Source organism: Amblyomma maculatum, chromosome 5 (genome assembly GCF_055883805.1).
Source record: "Amblyomma maculatum isolate TAMU_Amacu chromosome 5, ASM5588380v1, whole genome shotgun sequence".
In the NCBI taxonomy this organism is placed as follows: Eukaryota; Metazoa; Arthropoda; class Arachnida; order Ixodida; family Ixodidae; genus Amblyomma; species Amblyomma maculatum.
The window spans coordinates 68,882,756-68,892,896 of record NC_139348.1 but is presented as its reverse complement, the minus strand read 5'-3'; the positions used below and the strand labels follow the sequence as shown (position 1 = coordinate 68,892,896).

At 41.3% G+C, this 10,141-nt stretch overlaps 1 long non-coding RNA gene across 1 annotated transcript; it reads right to left on the bottom strand.

The window, feature by feature from the left end:
* Positions 1–2,524: 2,524 nt before the first annotated feature.
* Positions 2,525–7,380, bottom strand: LOC146188460 (uncharacterized). Its single transcript, XR_014707207.1, has 2 exons — positions 7,242–7,380; positions 2,525–2,789 (listed from the first exon to the last, which is right to left on the bottom strand). It is a non-coding gene; the product is annotated as an uncharacterized LOC146188460 (long non-coding RNA).
* Positions 7,381–10,141: the final 2,761 nt, after the last annotated feature.

Below are 10,141 nucleotides of genomic sequence, written 5' to 3'. Positions count from 1 at the left end.
TCTAGTATCTGTGGTAGAATTGTAAGGATATAAATCGGTCTGTAATAATAATATTAATAATATAATATTGCCAATAATATTAATACTGCAAATAAAAGGGGCATTATTTGTCGCACTTGTTCTTTGAACATCTCATCGCTTCTGCTAGCCTCATGTATACCTGGCCATGGGGCAAGCGCCCCAAACACACCCACGTTCATTACACTCGTTGCCTACGGTGGTTTTGCAAACCCAAAATGTCCCTATATCATTACTGCAGTCACGTGTGTAACCTATGTGGCGTTGCAACCTTTCCATGCCTGTTAAAACAGAGGGATAAGCTTAATGGGGCAGCGTGCGACGCAGTTTGTCGCAATTCTTTCTTTTTCCTAGAATTCTTTTCTTTCAATTTTCGTGGCATCATTGTAGGTTAACTCCTCAACTACCTTTATTATTGTAGTGCTTTCTTTATCCTTTATTGACAGCCACTCTTTACTCGAAGTAACGCAGGAAGTCCAAGCTTCCGAGCACGTTTTGAGCGTTCGGTTCTTTAATGTGCACTTACATTTTGTTCCGCGGTAATGATCTGAAACTTGACCTTATAACCTTGCTTTGACCCTACAGATGTGTAATATTGTGTACTCTGGCCTAGAGGCTCATGATGTGAAATCACAGCTGTTCAAGATGTCAATTTTTGCTCTCACTAAAAAAATAATAGTTTTACCATTCCTGTTTCACATCCGCTAATATGACAATATTTGGTGTAATCTACTTACTGGCGTTTATGAAATCATTAGGCATGGCTTTGGGCATATAAAATACGTGATTTATTTTAAGGTAGGGAGGAGTTACAATTAGTAAAAAAAAAAACGTGTTCTTAAAATGCTGCAGGTTCATTTCCCTTTATTTACTGCACCTGATTACGAACTGTACGATAATCTTTCTCATTAGAATTCACACTCATTGAGACGCGCGGCATGGTAGCAATGTTGTGTTGATGGTCTGGGTGGTGCAGAGAAACCCTGAAATCGTATAATTGAAATAATTAACTTCCAGATTCCTCAAGTCAGAAATTAACTCGAACTCCTTCTTCTGTGAGGTGGAAAGTTGGGCGAGTTGGTAATTAGACATGATTGAAAAAATACACTGAGGTAAAAAGGACGACGACTAAACAATTAAAGCTTGTAAACGTTTAAAGCGCTTGTCCCGTTCTTTAAGTGTTTAGAAGTCGCCTTATTTTGCGCAGTGACTTTTTTTTTTCAAATATGCCACTTATCTTGGTAAAAGGTAAATGTAGATCACTAAATGTACGACAGTTGGGCTACACTACTTGCATTACCTCTAATCCCTCGCTTGATGCGTCATATAATATAAAGGCCAGCCACGACCCGGATGTCCAGATCCGAGCCAAGGCGTGGGGCGTGTCGCCCGGTGTCATCATCGGCGGGGACGCGCCTACTGGCCACCTTCTAGCACCACCTACATTTTGCCCAGTAAATTATACCTGACTTGTTTCTCGCTTAATACATTGACGGGAAATTCGGCAATTGTTTTTTCTTTAACGTAAGGGGCTTGCCTAAAATGTGTCAATATTGAAAATCGCTACTGATTTTGTGTACTGTTTCTAGAGCTTCTTTATTACGACGAAGATGGCCTAAAATATCTTCAATAACCGATATCACTCCGGCCTTGGTGAAATTATAATCAGGATATTTGCCTATTCCTTTTATAATATTTAATATATAGTGAGCGTATTGTTCCAGTTAGGATATAATAGCGAAGATCGGTGGGTCTGTTTCTGAATTTTAGATGAGACAATATTCAACGTGCTTGTGTGGCACGATGCTCAAAGCTACCTTCTCCAGAAACAAAACGACTCACGCTTATGAATTTAAAGTGCCCATAGCAAGACCCCCCCCCCCCCCCCCCCTATTTCTGCCGGCTGAACAGAAGCATAGCATGCCGGGGCTCAAGGGGCGGAGAAACCTTAAAAGGGTGTTAGAGTTGAGGGTTGCCATGAGGCTGTTCCATCCTTCTCGACGGTCACAAATAATGCTGCCAGTGCGTCAACTGTAGTCTCTTTTTCCACGTTCAATTTCTCTTGGATGACCTGGAGATTAAGGTAATATAAATCTCTAATTATAAATAGATCTCTCTCTCATAGTTTGAAAATAATTAGATGATTACATTTACTTGCGCAAAAAATTGCTTATCGCATTTGTTTTTTTTTTCCATTTTTCAAAACAAAGCCACTGTGCGAGAAACCATAGTTACGCAGGTCAAGGAGTGTAAAATTCACTACACCATGCAAAGCTCTAGATGTAAAAGCGGCAAGAAAATATTTGCAGAATTCGATTCCACTCGTGCTGCTGCTTGTCTTTCATGTGATTTCATTTGGCTCTGAAGAATTCTTAAACAGCTCGCTTTCCGAGTTGTTCTCTGGATTTCCCGACAGAATAGCACAAAAAATTTCACCGTGTTCATAGAATGGTATTCAAACCTTTGTAGCATCGCTGAAGAAATAATTTTGGAGAAAACCGATAGCTTTTGAATTCTCCCTCAAAGAGAAAGAAGTAATGTACAACTCTTTATTTCTAGAGCACGCTGTACGAAGGCTATCTTCGGTAGAAAACTCCCTGCACACATCTTCAGGAAGATTGTCCAAGGTAGATTGTCTGCCGGCATTCAGTTCTTGTATTTGGGTGTTCAATCCGAAGTAATATCGAAACTTTCCTCCCTTCACTGGGGAGGCGGGCCCGGCTTCAATAAATGACCCAAGATAGGAGTACCGCCTCCTGCTGATAGAGTTACTGGAAAAAATTGAAAAGTGGATATTAGTATATTTGTCGTTCATTCTACATTGTAATTCAATAGTGACTGGAAATATATTTACGGTGACTCGACTATGCTTACCCAATGATTAAAACTGTATCAAAGCATTACAACTGGAGCAAACAGAAGCCATTATTTTGAGCATTTTATTCGTTTTCTCAGAGTATTTCTGTACTCTGTTCCCATGAATATAGAAATAATGAGGAAAATATACTGTTGCATTTACAGAAAAACATCCAATGTCTAACTATACTTCGGGTTATAAAAGGGTGTGCTCAGTGATTTCAATCACTGTGCGCTAAACGATAGTTAACTCAGCGAATACAGCCGCTTCCATTCGTATGGCCTGAATGTGAAGAGGCGATCATACCGGAGAGGTCGCTGGGGACAATGTTGAACGTAATCGATGGGACCTGCATAGCCGTATTCAGTGCGCAATAACATACAGCATGCCAGTACCTCCTGCTATAAGAAAGCAGCATAAGAAAGTTCCGGTAGGTATCTATTTATTCTTTTTGACGTTTAGAAAGTAAAAAAATTCGCGACAAAGTGTTTTAGCACACAGTTTTTCAAAAATTTGGAGCGGTTGCTTTAAGCTTCCCAAAAGCACAATATGGCTAGAAGGAAGGAAGGTGGGAGTGAAAGTGGAAAGAGAGAAAGAGGAGCCGTAGTCTAGGGCTACCGAGTAATTTCGGTAGTGCACGGAGTGCCCGGGTTCGAACCCGACCTCGGTGGCTGCGTTTCGCTGGAGGCGAAACGAAGAGGCGTCCGTGTGCTGTGCGTTGTCAGCGCACGTTAAAAATCCCCAGGTGGTCGAAATTACTCGGTAGCCCTAGACTACGGCTCCTCTTTCTCTCTTTCCACTTTCACTCCCACCTTCCTTCCTTCTCTTACGGCGCAGTTCAGGTGTCCACAAAAAGATGTGTAACAGTACTGCGCCTTTCCCTTCCTGCGAATCAACTATTATTATTATTTGCATTTCCCCGTCTTAAAAGATTTCGCTATGAAGGCGGAGCCTTTAATGCCTCAACGTTATAAGTAACAGTTGTCGACAGAATAACGCGCTTTTCAGTTGGTCGAAATGATCGTGACTTAACAGTGCTCGAATTTCAAACGGGGCCAATTGTACTTGGGGTAGGAACCATGCATACAAATAAAGATATATGGTATAGTGATGTTGCAATTAATTGGGACACTGTTTAGTTATCGGTTATGTAGCCATACAGGTTATTTACCTAATTAGAATATTTATTCAATAATTAGTCCCCTAAATATACACTTAGTCAAGCGAGGCTGTACTTGCAATTGAGCGAAGTGATAAGCAATTACTTTATTGGGTGAATTGTCAGAGTAGTGTTAATTAGGTTATTAGCGCTAGTTTTTGCTTGCTGAACCTAAACTATGCCTTACTGATAGGTATGCTTCGTACTGATAATTGACTGAAGTATAATGCTCCAATAAGCTAATTAGCGTGCCTGTGCTAATAAGCAAGGTTATAGGCAACTAGTGAAAGTTTATGCTTAGAGGATTGGGCCTATTTGTTGCCGGTAATTACGTCCTACGGTAAAATTGCACCAGTCTCTCATTACTGCATCCGCCTTGCAGCACTTCAGTGAGCCAAAGTGTCCCCTGAATTTTATAACACCATCAAACTCGACACCTAAAAGAACCAGGCCACGCTTACAAGTTTCGCACGTTATAGTTTTGCTATCGCTTTGAATTGTTTGATATTTGGCGCGGCTTCTGTTCAAGTAAAAAAAAACAGTAATCTGTAACGCACATTACATTAAACGTTTATGAATCAGACATCCCGCAACCAAAATTTCAAATTGACGCTAGAACGCTGCCAGATTTGCAATGGGTAAAATAAAAAATTTTATTTCATTGAAAAAGGGATCTGAAAAAATCTGAATGAGTTGCTAGCCGGTAGCGCAATTGCTGAGATGTTAGATTTAGTTACTGCAAGTATAAAAATCTTCCGTATAAGGATATAGTCAGAGTGGCTGAAATCAGTCAATAAGGTCAAAGATGCTTCTACCTCATCGTGCCGCTGTGAGTTTTATTCCTTGGCTCAAAATATCACATTCAGGGAATTATATGCAAATAGGTTGCGAGATGCCGTTCCAAGAGATTAGATTATTCAGCAGACGTCACCCGATTTTGAAGCCTATCTGTGCTCATAAACAGCTGTCTAGAAAGAAGCAATAACGCCACTGATTTGCATTGTTTACGTGCGCGTTGCCACTGACTTATTTCAGTCACAGAAAGTAAATCGTTTACAATCCCAATTCGCGAACCTGCCCTAAAGTCACTAACTGACTGTACGATTTGCTGCAAAGAAACTCAAACCCCCAGCAGCTGACCGCCGATTTTATTCATGTCAGCGGCCCAGAAAACGTGAAATGCGCTTTTCTAAACAATCAAACATTTTAAATGCGCGTGGCTGCGTTTAAGGAGCTTTACATGAAACGCCCCAAGCTTTATTTAAGTATTCCTATTGTACTATCCCCCCCCCTTCACCCAATACCTGGATATAAGTCACGTCTTATTGAGAAAGGCAATTGCTTGGGGAAATGCGACGTATCACAATTATCCAGGAGTTTTCAGCAGGATATTACAGGAATTCAGTGTGACTTTTCTATTTACTCTAAATCGTACAATCAATGTCTGGCAATTCTGATAACCTTACGTAAAAAGATGGTAATTCGCTATTGAACAAGTACTTTCAGACTGAACGTGTTGTAATAAATGAGCAGCATAGAATATTTGATTTACCTTTGGTATGTACCTGTGTATGTCTCTAACACTGATCAATTACATACGCCAATATGCTCTGTTTTCTGGCGTTCATTTTATAATGCTTTTATTTCAGGCAGAAATCGCAAGCAGAGACGTTGAGACGTTGCTTCCTAGACATTTGCTTTCACTAGAGTTTAGTGGTGATAATAAAGTTGTACTTACCGCGCGAAGACCAGACGTTGAAGGACAATCATTACAATTAGTCTAAAATGTCTTTGACATCCCAGTAGTCAAGAACAACTTGAAAATTACGTTGTTATCACTAAGGAAGTAAATCTGAGCAACCGTGCTCGGAAGAAAATCGGTTTGAATTTCAAAATTCGTGTGGGAAATTCGTTGGCGTGTACCATAAGAAGCTCGCTGTGTCCACCGAATGTGGGAGTTTTTTCTTCGCATATGGTGCTTATTGCAGACAGACGTATATACAGAGAACATGATAAAGAACTCAGATAATGGCTTCATTTCCTTAGCTCGGCAGAGGAAATAGCACAATAAAAAGGCTGTAACGATAAATGCCCCATCAACAGCGGACGCTGCCCGACGGATCACAAATGTTCTCGATCTCGCTGGGACAAAATAAATAGACTAAATTGGCTTCTGTGTGATAAAGAATCTTCAACATTCCTTCTAGCTCGAGTATATTGCATAGGCAGTGAATTCTAACGAGAAAAGGTTTTATGCAGTCCGTAATCAGTTTCAATGAACAGAAGGTAAATGAAACTTCAGTATTTTAACAACACTTTTTTTCCTTGATTACTAGTAACTCCTGCCCCAGGCTAAGCACATAACGGCTTTGGAATTTCAAGCCACAGTTTATTGAATATAAAAACGGTAGTAAATAGATGACTCAAAATGTTTTAATGTTGGCTAATATAAAACATGAAGGGCTCCAAGATAACGTTTTTGTCGTGAGGAGAAATTGACATTTTGTGCACCTGTGATGCCACATCATGGGCCTTGAGGCCAGAGAACAAAGCATTACACAAAGACGGCCCAAAAACACGGTTTACAAGATACGTTTTATGATGTCTTCGACTGATGGCACTCGTGGAGCACTCTTGTAGTGCCTGACAAACCAACACCACCACAATCGTATCATATTGAAGCATGCTCCGGCGTGTCTAGTTTGCACTAGCTCTAGACATCATTTGTGGGCACCTTGCATAGCCTCAGAGACATATAACAGTCTCAGAGCTATACAAGAGTGCACATAAAATTCCACGAGTACCGTCAGCCGAAGCCACTATTAGATTCTTACCGGGAAACAAAATATAAGTGCACTTTGAGGAACCGAACTCCTAAAAGGTGCACTAAGCTAGTCCTCACACGACAAACCTTGAGCTCCCTTATGGTCCATTCTCACTGTCATTAAAAATGCGTTCACGAATGTTGTACTCTAGATTTCCCGTCAGTCGCTTGCAGCTGTGTGTGACAACGGTTCTTAGTTGCAGGTTATACTGAGCACAGCTTTTTAACAGAAAAAATAATTTATCAGGAACATTTTAGTAGCAGAGAATAATATACTGCCCCAGGTAGAGTAGGGTGCTGTGATTCATCTTGCTCTGCACTCGGAGCCGAAATTTGTTCTTCAATGCAATTATCTATAATTGAAACGTATTTTGCTTACACACCTATAACAACCGTCGCCAGCGATAACATGAATCCTGAAAGGTTTTCCATGGCTATTCGGTCCTGCAACAGAAGAAGAAATGTTAATTTGCCAGCTTGTTTCTTGCATACACTACAATAGGGATACATATTGCCTTCTTCATAGTGTGATTCGATTTTGTTCGGTTTATGGGTTAATGGTTTAACGAAGCGAAGCGACACAGCATACGACAGACGCTGTATTTGAAGCCTCCGAGCTTTTCGACCACCTACGGTTATTTAACATGCACTAACATCATATAGCTCGCGGCTGCCTTGCATTTCACCTCCATTGGAAAGGGGGCGCTGTTGTCCGGATTCGATCTTCCATGACTGGGTACACCGGACAGCTGCCCTAGCCACTCTGACAGTGCTACAAGGGAATCGTCTGATTTGAAAAGGTTATCGTGGCATAGTTATAGTGCACACACTATGAAATTGTAGGCGTATGTACGATCGAACATATATGATCATACTCTTGCGGGCACTGTTTATTTTGATGCCTGTGCACCAATTTCTCCGTTGTCCATCATCATTAATCATAAAGAGATCTCAAATATTAGGCAATATGAAAGAGCACTGAATAAAGTAAAAGGGGGGAAGCCTCAGTGCGCAAGTCGTCACAACGTTTTGACAAATGGACTTGTCTTCGTATGCCCTGACGAAGACAAGTCCACTTGTCGAAACATCGGTTCGACCTGCGATATGAGGCTTCCGCCCTCTACCCATGGTCAGTGCTCTGTCAGATTTGTTGTCTATCTCCTTCCTCTCGTAATACCTTGGCGATGGCGATATGAAAACACATAACTCCAGATTGTGGATATAAAATAGTTTCTTCCGTTCAGCTTTCTTATACGGAATTCCTATATTAAGAAGTATCTGCAGAAACGATAGCTTTAGTCTGTAGGGACAAGGGCTTTAAATCCGACGACAAGCCGTTGTTCGCGCATGTATCTGTCGCCGGCTGGACAAACAAATATTTTTTTAAATGCGGGTTAGCTACGCAGAGTGTGCATTTTGACTTATACGTAAGCAGGAGCTGACCTCATACACTTTAAACAACGCAGGCGCACTAATCTAGCTTTCGTTTGTACCATGGCATTTGTTACAATAACCGATCACGCATCATGCGTTAATACCAGTATATTACGCGGTACCTTCAATATTGTCATATTAAGCAAGTTACATGTACACTCAAGTTGTCCAAACCAACCGTTAACGCATAGCACTCGTAATATGCATTAAGAGGTAGGAACAATTTATATCATAATGATCTCCATCTCCAGGTTGACTATGCCCCTAACGTCTTAATGGAGATATCCTCTCTCAGATTCCGTCACATACCCTGTTATTTTGGATCCTCAAAACCTTACTAACATAAAACGTTTTTCTTCTCCCTATTACGCTCCCCTTCTTTCGGACTTCCCTCTGTCAACCTTTGGTGAAAAAGGTTATTCTGAATGAGAATTGAATTTCCTGGCGGCGCCTTTTTCCGCAAGAGTGTCATTAGCTGAAGTTCTTTCGCTGATCCAGTCGGCATGCTTCCTCTCCTTTAACGCTGCACCCACCAATTTCGTTTCATAGCTGTAAGCGTGGTTATAACGTCATGTAAACTAAACTATGTTTAGGCAAACAGACGTAAAAATAAAGGTGCACTGCTCCAGAGGTATCTCAAATAAAAAGAGGAATTCCCAGAACACCGGCGCAATGAAAACAGCACGAAGAGACAAACACAACGCCGGAGCATGCCACCAGTAGTAATCTAAAAAAGGAAGCCGAACCTCCTTTAGCACAGCCTAGTACGAAGTTCCCCTCGACGAACAAATAAATCCCACTTGCACATCATTTTCCAAGCAGATATGTTTGGCCAAAAATAAAAGTTAGCACCACTCTTATCCAAGGTGGTGTCCTAGCGCTGCTGTTTTGGATATCATGCTCATACTCGCCCTACAACCTGTCATTAAGAGAAGTGTCCTTCCAGGGTGCCTCAGTGGTTACGGCTCTCGACTGCTGTGCCCGAGAAAGCGAGATCGAATTGTATCTGCGGCGGCCATTTTTCGATGGAAGAGAAAAGTAAAACGCCTACGTGCTGCACGATGTTATTGCACGTTAAAGTACTCCACGTCCTCCCCTACGGCGCCTCTAAGCCGGAGTCGCTTTAGGACGTCAAGCCCAACAAACCGCACCAAGCCAATACAAAATTGGAATCGCAAGGGTGAGATAGCGCACATGCTTCGGCCATGGCAAGTTCAACTGACCCAGTTACACAGCTTTCTGAATGTCAACCCAAACACATTAAAATTCGGAACGATGTAAGGCCTGTCACTGATAAAGACTGACTGAGCTTCAATGAACACGTGAGCAGAGAGCACAATACTAGGGATCGCCACCCGCAACATAATCGATACTAGAGATTGCGCCCAATAAATGGTCCGCTTTCTTGCACTAGCCAACTGAATAGCTTCCTTTTATGTAGCATCATCCAATAAATGTAGCCCAACTATCCGCAAACAGGCCATCAACACTAACATTCAGTGGTACCATACCATCAAGATTATTAAATGCATTCTTTTATAGTTGGGCTAACTTTTCTCTCAGTGGTATAGCATTCAAAAAATATTTTCGTAAAATCGATTGCACAAAAACTAGAAGGAAATAATTGACGAAGGTTCAAACAGTCTCGCACTACTCACACACAGCCTGTTGGGATTTGCTCGAAGAGAGAAGTGTCTACTGAACTGATGCCTGCAATGGTCGGTGTTTATATAGCGAAAAATTAGACTGGCCCACGTTGTCAAGAAGGACCCAAATAGAAACATTAATTTTACACAAAATATATGATGATGTTCGCCATTTTAAAAGTTTCCAAACCGACGTGCATATG